Here is a 17069-nt window from a genome sequence, read left to right as displayed (position 1 = left end):
GTCTACTTTCAGTCTTTAAGTTGCCCACAGACCCGTGTGAACTCAGGTTCCTCCAGAGTGTACCCTCAGTTCCTTCTGGTCTCCACCAGAACCGCGGCAAGATGCTGCCTGCTGCTGCCGACCCTGGCTCTCACCAGCCAACGGTCCAAACTGTTGCCCTCGCTCTTCTTTCTGCTCAGAATCTGAACTATTTTTTAAGATGTAAGTCCCCAAGAAGACTTCCTCAAGGATCCAAGCTCTGAGATACTTTTTCTTTGTTAGGGAGCACCCTGCAGGCAGACCCTGTGGGTCCTCGCCACGTCTCCAGAGTCTTTGACTTCTGGACTCCCCCTGACATTCCTGGGAGCAGCTCCACCCAGCAATGGCATGAGCTGGCGGTGAACGCCCCAGCTGTGGCAGCTTGTCCTGGAGCGGGCAGCCTGCTCTGTAGCAGCTCCCAAAGTCCCCCGGAGGCTTGAGCCCCGTTAAGCTCTTCTTCCCGCCCACTGTTCACGTTGCCCCTCCCCCTGGGGGCGGTTCCTGAGAACAGGCTCCAAACACGTTGCTCACACACGCGTTTGTCTCTGGGTCTCCTCCCGGAGGAAGCTCATCCCAAGACAGTCCCCACAGAACTTAACCATGAACTCATCTATTAATTATGGCTTTTTGCTTTCTTCTCTCTGTGTTATCTCATCAATGAAGTCACAAGCTATTTGAAGGAAGAGCTACATTTTTTTGCATCATTAATTTTCATACACTCTAGAACAGTACAGCATTTTATGCAGAAGAGATAGTGTGCTTAGCTTCTCAGTTACAAAGATTTTCTATCATGTTGTAGGTTTTCATGCTTATTAGAGTTTAGGAGATAGGAAGCTCGTGAGTTTACTAAACTGCATTTAAAGTATGTAAATGCCATTTACATATAGGATGCCATTATTGGTGCCCAAGCTCCTGTTTTTCATTTTTTATAACTTTTTGTACATATCTAACAGTGGGGAGGTCAGGGAACAACTAACGTGGAAGCGACTAACAGCACCGTCGAGCGAATGAAGGCTGTAGTTCAGCGAAAATGTGCCCGTCTTGGAAACAGAAACTCTTTTAGATCCGTGAAGAATTTGACAGAGTGAGGCTGTTTGATCCACAACCTGTCCCCTCTCTGGGTTCTTTTATGAACCCCTCTCACCCCATCCACCTGAAGCAAATTTTAAGCTGGTGACATTTTCCTGGATTGCACCACATCCTCTTTATTCTCCATCTCCAGAGTCTAAGTTCCTCCTGCCTGTTCCTAGCTTTTCTCTCTCAGTTGAGACTTGCTGCAGCAACTATATCAATGGAAAGGGTCTCACCATCCAACTAAACTAAAGAATGAATTAAGTTTTCATTTTATTATATTCAATGCCTAATTAAAAATTATAAAAAATAAAACTGTAGTTTTATAAAAAATTTAAATTATAATGACTGTGAGTTATAAGGAAAGTCCAAAGTGTGATCGGTATTTTCTGATGGAGAAGACTTGCATGTACATGAGTGAAAATATGCTTTGGTTTTTTGGAAAATTCTCTAACATAGAAGAGGAATATGCTATCGGTGTTAAACAAAAAATTCTTACCATAAATAATTACAATACTACAGCTGTCTATTTCCCCCCAAACAACTCACTGCTAATTTAACACCCATGAAAAGTGGACCGTGAATACCTAAGATTTATTTCAGTAGGGCCAGTAACGGTGCTGGGCATTGTGAATAAAGGCCCAGGGAGCCTGTTGCCTTGAGGCATCACCCCTAGAACCATGGTCTGGGGGTGGGCATGTCAGGCTGTGACAATGGGCTGGTTCTCAAGAACCCAGGTTATGTGTGACATTTAATTTGTTTATGTCTTTCGGGGGAGTTCCAATCTAAAGCTTGTTGGAAATGTAAAATATAAATTTTTATTAACCAAAAACAAAGAGCTAGTTCCAGGATAATAATTTGCTTTCAAAATCCCTCCATTAAAAAAAAAAAAAATCCCTCCATAGTCTGCATCAGCTGCAGAATTAGCTATATGTGTCTCAAAGTGCCAAGTCACTCAGTCATGTCCAACTCTTTGCAACCCTATGGACAATAGCCTGCCAGGCTCCTCCATCCATGGGATTCTCCAGGCAGGAATGCTGGAGTGGATTGCCATTTAGAGGAAGTACGTTGTTTCAAGCTTAATAATTTTCAGGATAAACTGGTTGTAAATACCTTAAAAAAAATAATTTGGCCTTGTCTCTTGATGCAAAAATACATATGACAGAGAAGTCCAGCATATAGTAACTCCCTAGGCACGTGGACTTCTCCCGGGAAATGTACTTTCCCTCCCAGGGTTCCCCATGTCAAGCCTGCAGTGTGGTGGTGAACATGGCTCGGGGGCAGATTAATTAACTCATTCAAACCAGCATTTATTGAGCTCTCACTGTGTGCTCACTGAAGACACGTGGTGAACAGACAGACTGGGGCCCCTGCTGGGGAGGTTTTGCTCTAGTGAAGGAGACAAACTAGCCAAGAGGGAAATAAGTAATAGCGTTGCTCTTGGGAACAAGTGCTATGGAGAAACAACAGCAGGTGGAGGCGGGTCACTGAGACTGCCGAGGAGACACTGAATGCGAGAAGGGGATCTTGGGGAGAGTTCTAAGGCCGGGAACACAGCTTCAGGGGCTGGGGTGGGAGGAAGCCGGCACGTCAGGACAGGCTTCAGTGAAGACTGCATTTTTATCCTCAGTGTTCCAGAGGGAGCATTCAGAGGCCTTCAGGGCAGAGCCGGGCTGTGATACCAGCTTCAGGACTGTGGTTCTGGGCACCATGGGGGAGACAGGACACATGGTCAGGAGGCTTCTCCACAGTCTGGGCAGAGAAGCAGCTGCTGAGACACGACCTGGCCAACCCAGGCTCTGGAGACACCACCCCAGGACCTGACCGTGAGCCAGGAGGGGAGATGCGTTTCCCTATTTGGGGAAATGCTTTGGCCTGAGCACCTGGGTACAGAATTACCTAAAGGAAACAGCCGGTGGTTGATGATGGAAGGTGTGGGAGGGTGGGGCAATGTCCTCGAGCACATGTGTGGAGCGTGCTGGCTTGAAGGGACACAAGGTTCATCCACCAACACTGGCCACAGGCTGGCCACGTGGGCTTGGGTACAACCAGATGGCAGATTCTTGGTTGGAAGATAAGCTTCCAGTCTGATTTCTCTTGTTTTGTTTGTGAAATAAAAGTAAGACGTTGCTTGAGTCCAGCACAGGGAAGGTAGGGGGGTGACGGTGGCCTTGGGGATGGAGAACACATAGGGTTTGTGGTCAGAAGTGGAGCGAGACCACTCGGCATGCTGCGGCCTGACATCTACCAGGTCAGGGTTACCTGGAGTCAGAGGAGTGGAGTCCAATGACCTGGGGATAGGAAGGCCTGGGGGGGGGGGGCGTTCCCTTGTCCCATCTAGAAAGGAAGAGGGGAACTGGCTCCAATTGGAGCTGTTCTCAGGATGTGTCGGAAGCACTTGTGAGAAAGGCTGTCTGGGCCTTGGGGGTGGAAACAGCTCTACAAGGAAATGTGGGGTGTAGGAGGCTTCCTTTATGTCCCGCTTGGGCACAGTCACAGTGAGGAGTGCACCTTCCAGCTATGGGAGGAAACTAGCCCTGCCTTTTAGTAAGTCTGGGGCCTCAGGCAAGGCACTTCTCATCTGGAAAGGTAGTAATAATGCTACTTACTTCAAGGCTGTTATTAATTTTGAAGAAATTACTAGGTATGCACTTGGAACATCTTCAGACACAAAGGATCCACTGGACAACTGCTAAGTATTATTATTATTTTAACTTTTTATTGTAGTGTAGTAGGTTCACACTACTGGGTTACTTTCTGCTGTACAGCACAGTGAATCAGTTATATATGTACATACACCTGCTTGTGTAACTTATATGCAGAGTACATCATGCAAAATGTTGGACTGGATGAACCATAAGCTGGAATTAAGATTGCCATGAGAAATGTCAACAACTTCAGATATGCAAATGATATCACTCTAATGCCAGAAAGTGAAGAGGAACTGAAGAACATCTTAATGAGCATGGAAGAGGAGAGTGAAAAAGTTTGCTTGAAACTCAACATTAAAAAAAAGGATGATCATGGCAGCCAGTCCCATCACTTCATGGCAAATAGAAAGGAGAAAAGTGGAAGATATAACATATTTTATTTTCTTGGGCTCAAAAATCACTGCAGTCAGTGACTGCAGCCATGAAATTAAAAGATGCTTGCTCCTTGGAAGAAAAGCTATGACCAACTTAGTGTATTAAAAAGCACACATATCACTTTGCCAACAAAGGTCTGTATAGTCAAAGCTATGATCTTTCCAGTAGTCATGTATGGATGTAAGAGTTGGACTATAAAGAAGGCTGAGTGCTGAAAAATCAATGCCTTTGAACTGTGGTGTTAGAGAAGACTCTTGTGAGTCCCTTGGATTGCAAGGAGATTAAACCAATCAATCCTAAAGGAAATCAATCCTGAATATTCATTGGAAGCAATGATGCTGAAGCTCCAATACTTTGGCCACCTGATACAAAGAGCTGACTCTAGAAAAGACCTTGATGCTGGGAAAGATTGAAGGCCGGAGGAGAAGGGGATGACAGAGAATGAGATGGTAGGATGGAATCACCGACTCAATGGACATGAGTTTGAGCAAGCTCCAGGAGATGGTGATGGACAAGGAGGCCTGGCATGCTGCAGTCCATGAGGTCACAAAGAGTCAGACACAGTTTAGCAACTGAACAACAACAACATACATATATCCACTAATTTTTAGATTCTTTCCCCATATAAGCCATTACAGAATATTAAGTAGAGTTCCCTGTGCTTTACAGTAGGTCCTTACTAGTTATCTGTTTTATATATAGTATTATTATTTTTAAAAATCCAGTTTTTGTAATGAAGAGGAAATACCTCCATACTGCATTATTTCCCAGTAAAGAGGGTGATATTCTGAGAAATGGTCAGATATCAGAAAGTCCGTCTAGAGAAAAATCATTAACTGAAACTCTGGCCAGATTTATAACAGTTTAATGTTGAAAACCATTTCTCAAATTGAGTCTGGGTGCATGTGCACAAACCCACACACGCACACATGAGTGCATGCACATGTACACTCGGGCACATGTGGGCTGGGTGCCTAGGCAGAGGGTTTGCATCGTGTGCTGCGGCAGGTGGGGAGCTGTCAGGTTGCTTGCTGGTGACTAGAGTCTGTCATGAAGAGTCTTCCTCTCCTGAGCACTGCCCCACCCTCCTCCTGCTCTGGTTTAAACTTTGACTCCACTTTGCAAACTTGAAGAGAAAGCTGTCACCAGCTGATGACTCGGAACTGTTCATATGACTGAGGCCTGTGGGGCACAGCTGATCAGTTCTCCACTTTCTACGTCCTGACTGAGTCACTGGTGCAGCCTCCCTGGAGGTGCAATGCTGTAATTCTGTTATCCGCTGTGCTGATGGAATCTGGCATTGACTTCAATCAAAAGAATTGCAGGCTATGTGGATTACCACGTGTTTCCTGGACACTGAGCATCCTGCAGTTGGAATGGAGATGATCTTGCCCTTACTCTGTAAGCTGCCTGTGAAGCCAGCCAGCCACGTGGATTCAGGGACAAGCAAGTGTCAACACTGCTGACATTTCATTGTGTCCCTTCCCATCACTCCCTCCCACATCCAGTTGGAGATGGGTGGAGTTTCTTGGCAGACCTTAGGTTATATGTGGATCCCTAGCTGCAAGGGATCACCCCAGCTGCAAGTGGACATCTAACTGATTTCTCATTTCTGTTTCTAATAATAAAAACACAGGGTGATGTAGAGTGAACTAACGCACACAAGGCCTGTTCAGGTTAATAAGCACACTTCCATGGTATAATGTTGTGGTTGTATAATATTATTATTATTTAAACTAAATTTTCTTGATGTTTCCTTAGGATATATGCCTAGAAATAATAAATTTGGATTAAAGAGCCTATGATTATTTTTCCAAGACTTTTGCTATGCCCCAACAAACTGTTCTGCAGAAAGATTACATCCATGTGTCAGAGTGTTCACTCAAACTCTAATGCTGGATATTACTTTATTCCAATATTTTCCATTTTCATAGCCAAAAAAAAGGAACATTAAAACCAACATTTCTAACATTTTTAACAGCCTTATTTTAAGCTACAAAGTAGAAGTAGCAAAACTAAGTAAAAACAAATTAAGGTAAATGGCAAGGATTTAAAGTTTGAAACTGCATTTAGGTTTCAAGCCATGTTCTGCCTCATCACTATGATGACAAGAAAAAATGATTCATATTAATTCAAGAACTTTCACTGTATTGTAGCTCTTTTTATTTAGATAAATATTTCAATACCAAGCTAGCTCAATGCTTTTAAATCTTGTAAATGTTTTTTGGATTCAAAGAGATATCAATTTTACCCATTTTATCGGGTCCCATTTCAAAACATTGCACATTAGCGCTCTTTCACTTTATAAGCAGCACTAACAGTATCTTTTCTATCCAATTTTGTAGTCTGAATGTATTTTAACCACTGAATTTATCCAAGGAAGGAAGTAAGGACATTATTCACACTTATAAAGTAGTTCTGAAAGCATTTCAGTCTTTAGATATGCAATTGATATCTGATTAGAGCTGATAACTCCTAAACCAGTAAACTACAAACAACTGAAGGTAAATGTATGACTACATGTGTTTCAAACCTTCTGATAAGAAACCTTTATAGTACATTTTAATGCCCACTCTTCCTTCTTGAATTTAATCAGTTCAAATCTAAAGAACAGGATTACTCCTTGAGAGCTTTAATCCCTGAGTTTTCAAAACCTTGAAAAAGATTTTGGCTTGACCATTTAAAACTTGATTTCCCATCACACAGCACTTTTCTCAGTTCAGATTCTAGCCACAACTGGACACCTGTACCCTCCCATCTTCCCGAACAGTTAACAGTGTTCATAAGACAGATGGCATGTGTCCCCCTTCAGCTTAAAGAAGATGCCAGAGAAATAGGAAACATGGTTCATTTCTCAACTAATCATAGACGAGGAGACCATACCAACAAACAAGGCAAAAAAGTGGGACCTCGGTAACAACCACCTTCGTAAGGGAAAACTGGCCTCCAGCCCGTGCCTGAGTGCACGCGAAGGCCTGTTGGAGCACAGCTGCACTCATGCATTTCTGTGCCGCGTTGGTGCTGCGTGGTACAGTCAAGGGGCATGGTGGAGAGTGTGCCCCACTGGCTCAGATGTGCACCATCTGGCCATTCACAGGAAGGTTGCCAACCCCTGGTCTAGATCACGTGACAACCCCCTGCTGAAGATGAGTAGAAAAGCTGAATCAATGTACACATTTGATGTACATGTAGGTTGGTATACACAACTTCCCTGAGAGGGTGGAATCATGAGAAGTGCCCAGGCTCTGGGGCCTTTCTTCCCCTGGGACAGCCTGTGGGCTGAGCCCCTGGGCTGGAGGCTGCCAAGGTCCAGCCCCGGCTGATCCAGGGTATTCGAAGGGGAGACAGCTTCAGCGAGTTCACTGGATACACTGGCTTTAATTAAATATTAATTAGAGATATAAAGAGTAATAGAATAAGGATAGCTCAGTAGGAAAATTCGGTGAAGAAAAGAGGCTGAGTAGCTTGGTTTACGCAGGAAGTCAATAAAACTTCAAGACAAGAAGCTTGCACCACTTATATAGGCCGCAGGCGTCCTTCCGTTCTCCCGAAGGAGAGAAGACACTGAGGCCTCCCTGGTCGGATCTTAGAAGCCCAGGCAAAGTTAGTAAGCTTGGCGGGCTCCACACTCCAGATGGAGACTCAGCCAGAGTTTGAGAGAGAGAGAGACATGGGGAGACCAGTATTTCGAGGAACTGATCCCAATTCTTTATTTTCCAGAGTCTGTTTTTATACACTGAGATGTTATACAAAAGTCACGCGGGGTCAGCAGTCCTGACTTTTATCAAAGTCAGGTGCTTCATACAAATGCATACAGAGGTCTTAGGGGTGTTACATCATCTTCTGGCCAGGGGGCCTGCTGACAATTTATGACCCTCTCCCTGTGATAGTGGTCAGTCAACACTTATTTCTCCAGGGGTGATTATCCTTAAAACAGACGCCACCCAAATGAAGTTACATTCCTATAGGGTGAAGGTGTAGTGGGTTTTAGTTAAGGAAAGAATTTACTTAGCCTAAGGCCCAACGTGATTAATACCAAAGGTTAATACTTATTTCTTCTATATATTCATTAATGTGTGTAAGGGCAGGGGATGTGGAGACTTAGCAACAAACGTTGGCTCAACAAATGAAAAACCCTTCACCAATACAATTTCTAATCAGCCCATTATACTTATACTAATAGTTTTCTAACTTTTCTAAGGAACCTGTTTTTAGAAGGTTTAAAGCATCTCGTGCCTCTCATGGTTGGGAGGCTGTGAGCAATCACATGTGGCCGAACAAGCCTGTCAGGCAGGCCAGAGAACCTTCAGAGGAGTTTGTAGGTTGAAACGCTCCTGTCACACCCAGGAATTATTATTAACTGGAGCTCTAAGTTAACTCCTTCTCCGAAAGAGGTGGTGGGGGACAGCCCCCCATAAAGTCAGTGTAGGTGAGAGCACAAAGTAGTAAAGTAGGCAGGCTCCGGTTATGGGGTAGATGCTCGAGGATTTCCAGGGGGACTCCTGAGGCTCGATCCCACCTTTGCGTATGTCGAGCCTCCTTCCTCATGACCTTTGCCACGGGTGGAGTGCCTCACGCTGGCCCCCAACAGGAGTGGGCGCTGATGTCCAGGGCCCAGAGGGTTACAGCATCAGTCCTGCAGAAACAAGGGGGACTGGAAGTAACTAGCTGACTGCAGTGGTTACCACCACCCAGCTGTGACCCATCTCAGCCCTGGAAACCTGACATATGGCTGAACAAACCAGAAAATACCCCTGAGAGAGAAGACAGTGTCCTCCTAAGACACAAATTATTTCTACAGCTAGTTTTCAAGTGTAATATTCTCAACATAAAAGATCTCACTATGCTCTGCCCATGATGGAATGGATGCTATTGGGCTTATTATCCTGCCACTGACAAGTGAAAAAGCTGAATAAAATATTCAAAGCTGCTCTTTGCAGGCTTTTGACAACAAACACAGGCTGTGATCCCTGAGACAAAAGAAGCACACATGTGAGCCTCACATTCATCCTTGCTTCTCCCTGAGAGCATCTTCCAGACTCTAGCACAGGGGTTGGAGCCCACGTGGAGACCACAGGCTCTCTGGACAGAAAAATGGAGGCCAGAACTCAGTGCTAAGTGGCTGTGATTTAGGGAAGGGAGAGCACAGAGCTGCAGGGAAGGGAGTCCAAAAGTCTGTGTGGTTTTCATGTGCCCTTGGCTTACTCAGAGCAGCAGACGCACGGGGCCCTGAGAGAACAGCCATGGGAGGCCAGCACAGAGCAGACTCCAGTGTTCAGAGATGCTGAGGACACTGAAATTTGGTCCCAGTCAGGTTGGATTGACAGGCCATGGCTTGGGAGTTAGGACCACTCCTAGGTGTGAGCATCAGTTCTGGGGAGACAGCCAAATGGAAGTAGTCATGCAACTGGTCAGCAATTGCTCACTCCCTGTCTTAAAGAAAGGATTAGAAAAGAATTCCAGGCTTGATTGGAGCTTGAAAGATGAGTAATATTTGGGATGGTGAAATTAGAGTTGTTTAAAATATGCTTTACAAATAAGGAATGGGCCTTAAATTTCAACAAATGCCTTTTCTGCATGCTACATGTTAGAGTGTTTGGGCATTCTCTTGGTTCTGCATAAGTCTTAGGAACACTGTCCTCCATAAACATCCTCTAGGGGAGTCATAATTTGCATTTTATAGATGTTTTGTAAGTGAATGATGCAGTATGTACTCATTTTGCTTCACTTTTTTCATTCAGCTTAGTGGTTTTTGAGATTTATCCATGTGGTACCATCTATCAATGATTCACTCCTTTTTATTGCTGGGTAGCATTCCACTATATGAATTAAAGCAATTTGCTTCCCATTCACCTGTTTACAGGCTTTTGGATTGCTTCTAGTTTGGAGCTATTGCCAAAAACAAAAATAAAAATCCTGCAATGAGCAGTCATGTATGACATATATATATATATATATGATTAAAAATCCAGGAGTGGAATGTTTCTGCTGTATAGTAGGAAACAATGGAAACAGAGAGAGACTTCATTTGGCAGGAAGATGGGGGTGGGGGGCTCCAAAATCACTGCAGATGCTAACTGCAGCCATGGAATTAAAAGACACTTGCTCCTTGGAAGAAAAGCTATGACTGACCCAGACAGCATATTAAAAAGCAGAGACATTGCTTTCCTGACAAAGGTCAATCTAGTCAAGGTTATGGTTTTTCCAGTAGTCATGTATGGATGTGAGATTTGGACTATAAAGAAAGCTGAGCGCTGAAGAATTGATGCTTTTGAACTGTGGTGTTGGAGAAAACTCTTGAGAGTCCCTTGGACTGCAAGGAGATCCAACCAGTTCCTCCTAAAGGAAATGAGTCCTGAGTATTCATTGGAAGGACTGATGCTGAAGCTGAAGTTCCAATCCTTTGGCCACCTGATGCGAAGAACTGACTCATTTGAAAAGACTCTGATGCTGGGAAAGATTGAGGGCAGGAGGAGAAGGGGATGACAGAGAATGTGATGGTTGGATGGCATCACCAGCTTGATGGACATGTGTGTGCGTAAACTCTGGGAATTGGTGATGGACAGGGAAGCCTGGCGTGCTGCAGTCTATGGGATCACAAAGAGTCAGACATGACTGAGTGACTGAACTGAACTGAGGAGTGTGTTAATTTTAAAGAAACTGCTAAACTGTTTTGCTAAATAGTGGCACCGTTTTACATCAGCAGTGCATGAGAGTTCCAGGTGCTCCATATTCTCACAAGACTTGTATTGCCTTTTTTATTTTAGGCAATTTAAAGCATGTAAAAGTTGAATCTCATGGATTTAATTTGTATTTCCTTGATGACTAATGATGTTGAGCATCTTCTCATAGACCTATTTGCAATTTGTGTGTCTACTTTTGGGAAGCATCTCTTTAGGCCTTTTGTATCTGAATTTATTGATACATATTTTTCTCATAAATGTCTAGGCATGTTAAATTTTCTACCAAGAATTCCGGCAATAATTATCAGACATCGTAGCTTCCACATACATAGACAACTGTTGGTAGCTGGTGAATGGCCACGTGGGCTCAGCTGGCCTACCAAAATGAACTGTTAGTTTTGGAGGAGGGGCGCACTAGGGCGGTTGAGTCGGAAGCAACTCTGTGCCTTAATGGTGAGGACACATTCATGGAGTAATAGATTTATCATTTTCCTGTACTGTTTACATTTTCTTTGTAAGAATGAAGAGATTCTGTGACCTTGGTGGCAGATTCAGGGGACACAACTCCTTGCAAGAATTTAAGATGGCACGGCAATTCTGTAGGGAGTGACAGTCCCATCTCACAGCTGAGAAAGACTTTTCAGCCTTGAATGAACTCTCTTCAAGGCCCCCGATTTCTTGAAAGCAGCATCAGAAAATAAGAGTGCTTCTGTTCTCAATTGTAGATTTGGTAGTGTGAGGCAAAAAAGTCGTGGTTTAGTCTCTTTTAGTTAGCAGGAAAGTGGAGCGTGACTGCATATGTCACAAGGGGAAGTCCCGTGTGCTGATACCCTTCTGCAGAGGGGACTAATCTGCCAGGAACATACGTGAAGATTTGGCGCTATATCAAAAAACATTTGAAGCATATCATTCTTTACATTTTCCCCTAATTGATTATAAATAAGGAATGCCATAATAATACTATGACAGATAAAGATCTGAGAGGTGTTATCTGAAGGGTAAGCTGCAGGCAGGATGCCTGAACACTGGAAAGCAATTTACAGAAAGAACAAGACGTCTTCCTTTACCACCCCCTGGAGTAAACCTAACTGTATCAAATTTTATATGGAAAATGATCATTTTTTTTCCTTCTGTGAGATTTTCTTTATTTTTAAAAATCAGATTGTATATATTTTGCTCAATTACAAGAGTGTAGGCAGATATCAGAAGATGAGCAGCTAGGCTTCTGCTGTGTGTGTGTGTGTGTGTGTGAGTATAATGTATACACCTGAAATACAGTCATTCTGAATAAATTGCTGGAGACTTGAATCAGGTTGAATTTAGGACCAAAAATAGCATTATATTCTAATCTTTGAACTGAAATAATTTGGCATATTGTCACATTTAATTATGTGCTCTTCAGAGTTGAGAAGAACTGGGTTCAAACTCAATTTTGGTATTAATATTCCTGCACGATACTGGACAAGGTATTCCTTCTCTCTTAGCCCTCAGTTCTCCATACAAAATGTGATAACGTGATTGTTGGGAGAACAGATTTTAAAGCTGACGTAAAGCACAGAATGAGTGCTCAGTCAATGGTTCCTGCAAGTATTTTTAAATTTTTTATTACTTGAAACTGTTGACAATATAAAAATATGCATAACCTAGTTCATCAGTGCTAGCAGGGATTGAAACTTTAGATCTGGCTTTTCAAAACAAAACTCACCAGACCCATCTTTCATTTGACTCAAGTCCCTGAGTCCAGCGGAGCTCACAGGACTCGGAGCGGCAGCTTCTGTTGTCTCAGGGCTCTTCTCCTCCCTGCTGTTTGACCCCAAATCTTCCGTCTCTCTTCTCCATATCTGCCACTTGTCAGCGCCTTGATCCCTTTACCTGCAGACACTTCCGCCTTTCATCATAAGGTGAACTCGCGGATGCCAGGCTCTGTGGGGACGTCCCTTCCAGGTTTCTCACGTGGTGTCTGGTGTCTGTCAAAAATATCTAACGTGTGCATTGCTGATACTCAGGAAATGTGACAGGCAGGTTTCCCCCAGCCCTCAATGTGCAGAGCACACAGGAGACTCACTCCTTCCCCTTGAATGGAATACTTCCCAAAGCACAGAATCTAGAGCTTTCCCCACCTCAGCAGTGTGTTTTGAGTAGAGAAAGCTTGACAGATTTCTAAGACAAAACAGCCTCAACACAAGCTATAATCTGCAACCATCAAACTCATTTATCTGAGGTATTTTGTGTGATATTATTTTTCTTATTAATGCCTTTCCTTTATGGTAAGTTTCTATGTTATAGGAGTTAAATTTAATTCCAGGTTTATTATCCAGAAGATAATGATAAATATGAAAGTCTTTAATAATCTGTCTTTGAGGGCTCATTTTTAAATTCACAAACATATACATCTTTTTTTCATGAAGAGGTCAATCTCATTTTTTATTTAGTTCATTTTCACATTTACATCTCTTCCTTGGTTTCAATCAAGTGAAAACATACTGTTTCCAAAATCCCTATTTATGCCTGTTATGTATAGCAACACCAAGCCATTAGAGCAGAATCTGTTTATGCTGGTTATGCCTTAAAAGCAAAATAAACATAGCAAATTCTATTAACTTGGATTACATGGCAGCCTATATTTTGAATGATCACATAATGATTTCAACATTTCTTATGTTCCTGAGAAGAAGCATTCAGAAACTTTTCTCAGCATCTATTTTTAAGCATCACAGAAAGCTTGGAGTGTGTGTAGTGATTTGTCTGTTGCCTCCTGGCAAGATTAGACTTACATTGTCCCCAGTAGGAAGCTACAGCACTCTGAAATAATTTTTTTTTACAACTTCTCTAATGTATACAAAATATTTACATCAGAAATGCCAGGAAAAAAAGAAGGGGCAATAAAACATAATCATATTATTTTTGAGGGGTTGCTGACAAGTCTTACTTTCCCTTCTCTTTGACTGGAAACATTTTGCTCATTTTGGCTTATCTTGCCTTTCATACTGTTTTCTTTTCTTTTTTCCTTCTTATGGGTCTAATTATTTTTTCCAAGAAAATTGATGATTCCGGAAAAGGAGTGACAGTTTGAGGGCAGTTAGTCTCCAGTGATTGAGTGAGCTGGAGGGCTTGCACATGGAGAGCATTTGTGATCTCAAGTGTTCCAAACAGAGGCCAGGCTTCCCGGAACAGCCTGGCCACCCTCTGCTGTTCATCAGGGTCAGGTCTGCTAATTGCCAACTGATTAACAGACACTTTTTGGGTCCCTCAGGGTCACCAAGTTGATCTGGGCGCTCTGAAACAGAAGCCAAGTGTGCATGCCTGCAGCAGAGTCTGCACTGACCCGTCCCAAAACCCAGATCTCCGGAGGAAAGGAGGTGTGTGTCGGGGTGCGAAAGACCAGCAGTCACGCTCGGTCCAGGGCCCTGGGGCTGAATGAGTGAGCAAGCCCACCCGTCTGGAGGTCCCTGAGCTGCGAGTTACTGGCGTGGCAGCATCCTAAGGGCCACTGGGAGTGTGGGGTCATGAAGCCAGTACAGTTACGTAGAGCAAACAAATGAACTGCACTCAATGCTTCTGCCACTGAAGATTAGAAACCTCTCAGTCCTGGTGTCAGAGGTTGTCCTTGACTTTCAACCCATAGCCTGCATCTTAATGGTATCGTGAGATAAACTGAGGACGAGAAGCCTCTTTGTCCTGAAGCCCGTGTCTGGTTGGCCGGGCGTGCACCCTCCTGAAGTCACACCTGTCAGGCCCACATCAGTAGGACTGCTCCTGCCGCTCAGGCAGCCTCGACTGTGGTCTAGGGCAACCTTCAGACCACACGCACTATTTGAAGCTGCCAACCATTCAAGCTTGCGAACTGTAAACTCCCCATTCACACCCAGAACTTTGTTGAAGTCTGTCTCTCAGTGTACCTTGAACTTGTGCTCACTTCCCCGCGTGATGATGCCGTGTTTCTTCATCTCTCCAGGGCAGTCCACGTCCTCTGACTCTGGCTTCACTGGCCTCCAACTCAGTGCAGCGATGTTCTTGGGGGCCCTGAGGACCCCTCACTGTCTTTACTTCCATGTCCATCTTCCTCAAATTCTGCTTTCTTCTATGCTGTCCTTGGTTGCTGAACATAGCTGGAGAGATTAATAAACTATAGCCAAAAAATCTTGCATTCTTCATTTGGCAAAATGTAATTGTTTCCTTCTTGGAAAAATCTACAGGCTTTGTCTCTCCCCCACCCCCTGACCATGACATTTCATTCTGCCTTAATTCTTTATCTGTCACATTGTAACACACTTCTTTCATACGAGGACAATGTCTTATTTGTCTTTTTATAATAGCACCAGATCACTATCAACAAATAGTACAATCTACTAGATAGAATATGTTTAGCAAGTATTTATTACACTGGGTAAAAAAGAATGAAGAGAACAATTTGATTATTGCTAAAAAACCACCTCCACAGGTGAAAGTTGTGTGATCTGCAACATCTGGTTGGATATTGTCTTATGTTACAAACTTATTGCTTCTTTTGTGTAAACTCATCCAAATGCAAATCTGTAAATTAAATAATTCCATGCTATATTTATCTTGAAATTCCAACATCATTTATCCAATGGCTAAATAATCCACCAAGTCACAGAATGAAAAAGGACTCTAGAAGTGGGTGTAGAGACTAACTACATTGGAATCACCCCAGAGGTTTATGAAACATGATTTCTTGTACTGTAGCCAGGACTCCCTGAAACAGGATATCTGGGGCCCAAATTCATGTGACTTTAGGAATTCCCGATGTAGCTGTGTTCTAAAGATAGGTTTTGGAGCCACAAATTTAGCCCACATTTCACGATTTACAAATGAATAAGCTGAGGGAGAGCCAGGGCACTTTAGCGACTGTCTGAAGTGTCATAGCAGAAAGGATCTGATATCCCTCTCTCTGCTGGTGGACTGACTTTGCCCAGGCCCGGCTGTCCCTCAGACAGACCTCACCCCCCAGCCCCACCTTAGAGCTGCCCACCTGGTGATGCCTGTGCCTCATCTCAGGCTTGAGCTACACTTTTCCCCTTGAGGCTTCTTGACTCCTGCCCTGAATTCAGGCACACACAAGCTGTAAGTGCAGGGAGGCCGTCTCCCTGCCAGTGCGAGTGGGAAAGGCCCAGAGCGGATGCCCTTTGCCTTCACCTCTTCAGCAGATGGTTTTGGACAGCATTTTATATGCGCTGCAGAAGGTCCTGGTGACCAACAGACACTGCCTTCTCGTGTGAACGATCCCTGTTTTCCCACTTCACTTTCCTTGGTCTTTCATTTCTGCTTCTGAAGTCACTTCCGAGGTAAATAGTGTGCACATAAAATCTTGCCTTTTGTTCTGTTTTGAGAGAGTGCAGACTAAAATGGGCCCTTAAAATGGGAGATTTGGGAGCCAGGTCTAACAGCAATGAGGACCCCATTGCGAGCAGAGTAAGTGAAAGTGGCTCAGTCGTGTCTGACTCTTTGCGATCCCACAGACTATACAGTCCATGGGATTCTCCAGGCCAGAATACTGGAGTGGGTGCCTTTCCTTTCTCCAGGGATAGAACCCAGGTCTCCTGCATTGTAGGAGGATTCTTTACCAGCTGAGCCACCAGGGAAGCCCAAGAATACTGGATTAGGTAGCCTATCCCTTTTCCAGGGGATCTTCCCAACCCAGGAATCAAACCGGGGTCTCCCGCACTGCAGGCAGATTGTTTACCAGCTGAGCTGCTAGCAGAGGCCATGCACGAACACCCCCACTAGGACTCTTCCTTGGTAACTGGAATGGAAGCAGTTGGAACACAGGCCTTGTTGGGCTCTGGGAGTTAGACGATTTAGGAACAACATAAGGGAAATGATGATGGACAGAGTTGGCTTTTGTTAACTGCTTGGAAGACTTGAAAAACAGAAAGTGATTGGCTTAGGAACTAGCAACCCAGCCAAGAACCCCTGTGGCTGGTTCTTGAGTGTTGCTAGGGTGGCTCCCAGAGCACTGACATCCTCCAGGAAAGAGCAGAGATGGCAGATCTACCTTGCTCAAGTGTTGAGGAAAGACCATGGTTTTGGAGAGGTGGGAATATTAAAGCAGATTTATTGAGTGATACCAATATACTCCTTTGAGATACCATGGAGAGTGTCCCCTTCAACAAGGCTAACAAGTCTATTGATAAAGAGATGTTGGCATCATATGGTAATGTGGTGTGAATACTGAAGTCTGGGATTGACA

At 43.9% G+C, this 17069-nt stretch overlaps 1 pseudogene; it reads left to right on the top strand.

The window, feature by feature from the left end:
- The first annotated feature begins 16969 nt into the window (after nucleotides 1-16969).
- The window catches only part of LOC100138518 (vacuolar protein sorting-associated protein 35-like), a 38852-nt pseudogene continuing 38752 nt past the window's right edge, over nucleotides 16970-17069 (top strand).

The sequence above is a fragment of the Bos taurus genome, chromosome 4 (genome assembly GCF_002263795.3).
Source record: "Bos taurus isolate L1 Dominette 01449 registration number 42190680 breed Hereford chromosome 4, ARS-UCD2.0, whole genome shotgun sequence".
NCBI classification, from domain to species: domain Eukaryota; kingdom Metazoa; phylum Chordata; class Mammalia; order Artiodactyla; family Bovidae; genus Bos; species Bos taurus.
Note: the sequence above shows the minus strand (reverse complement) of the source record. Positions and strands in the feature narration are given on the sequence as shown.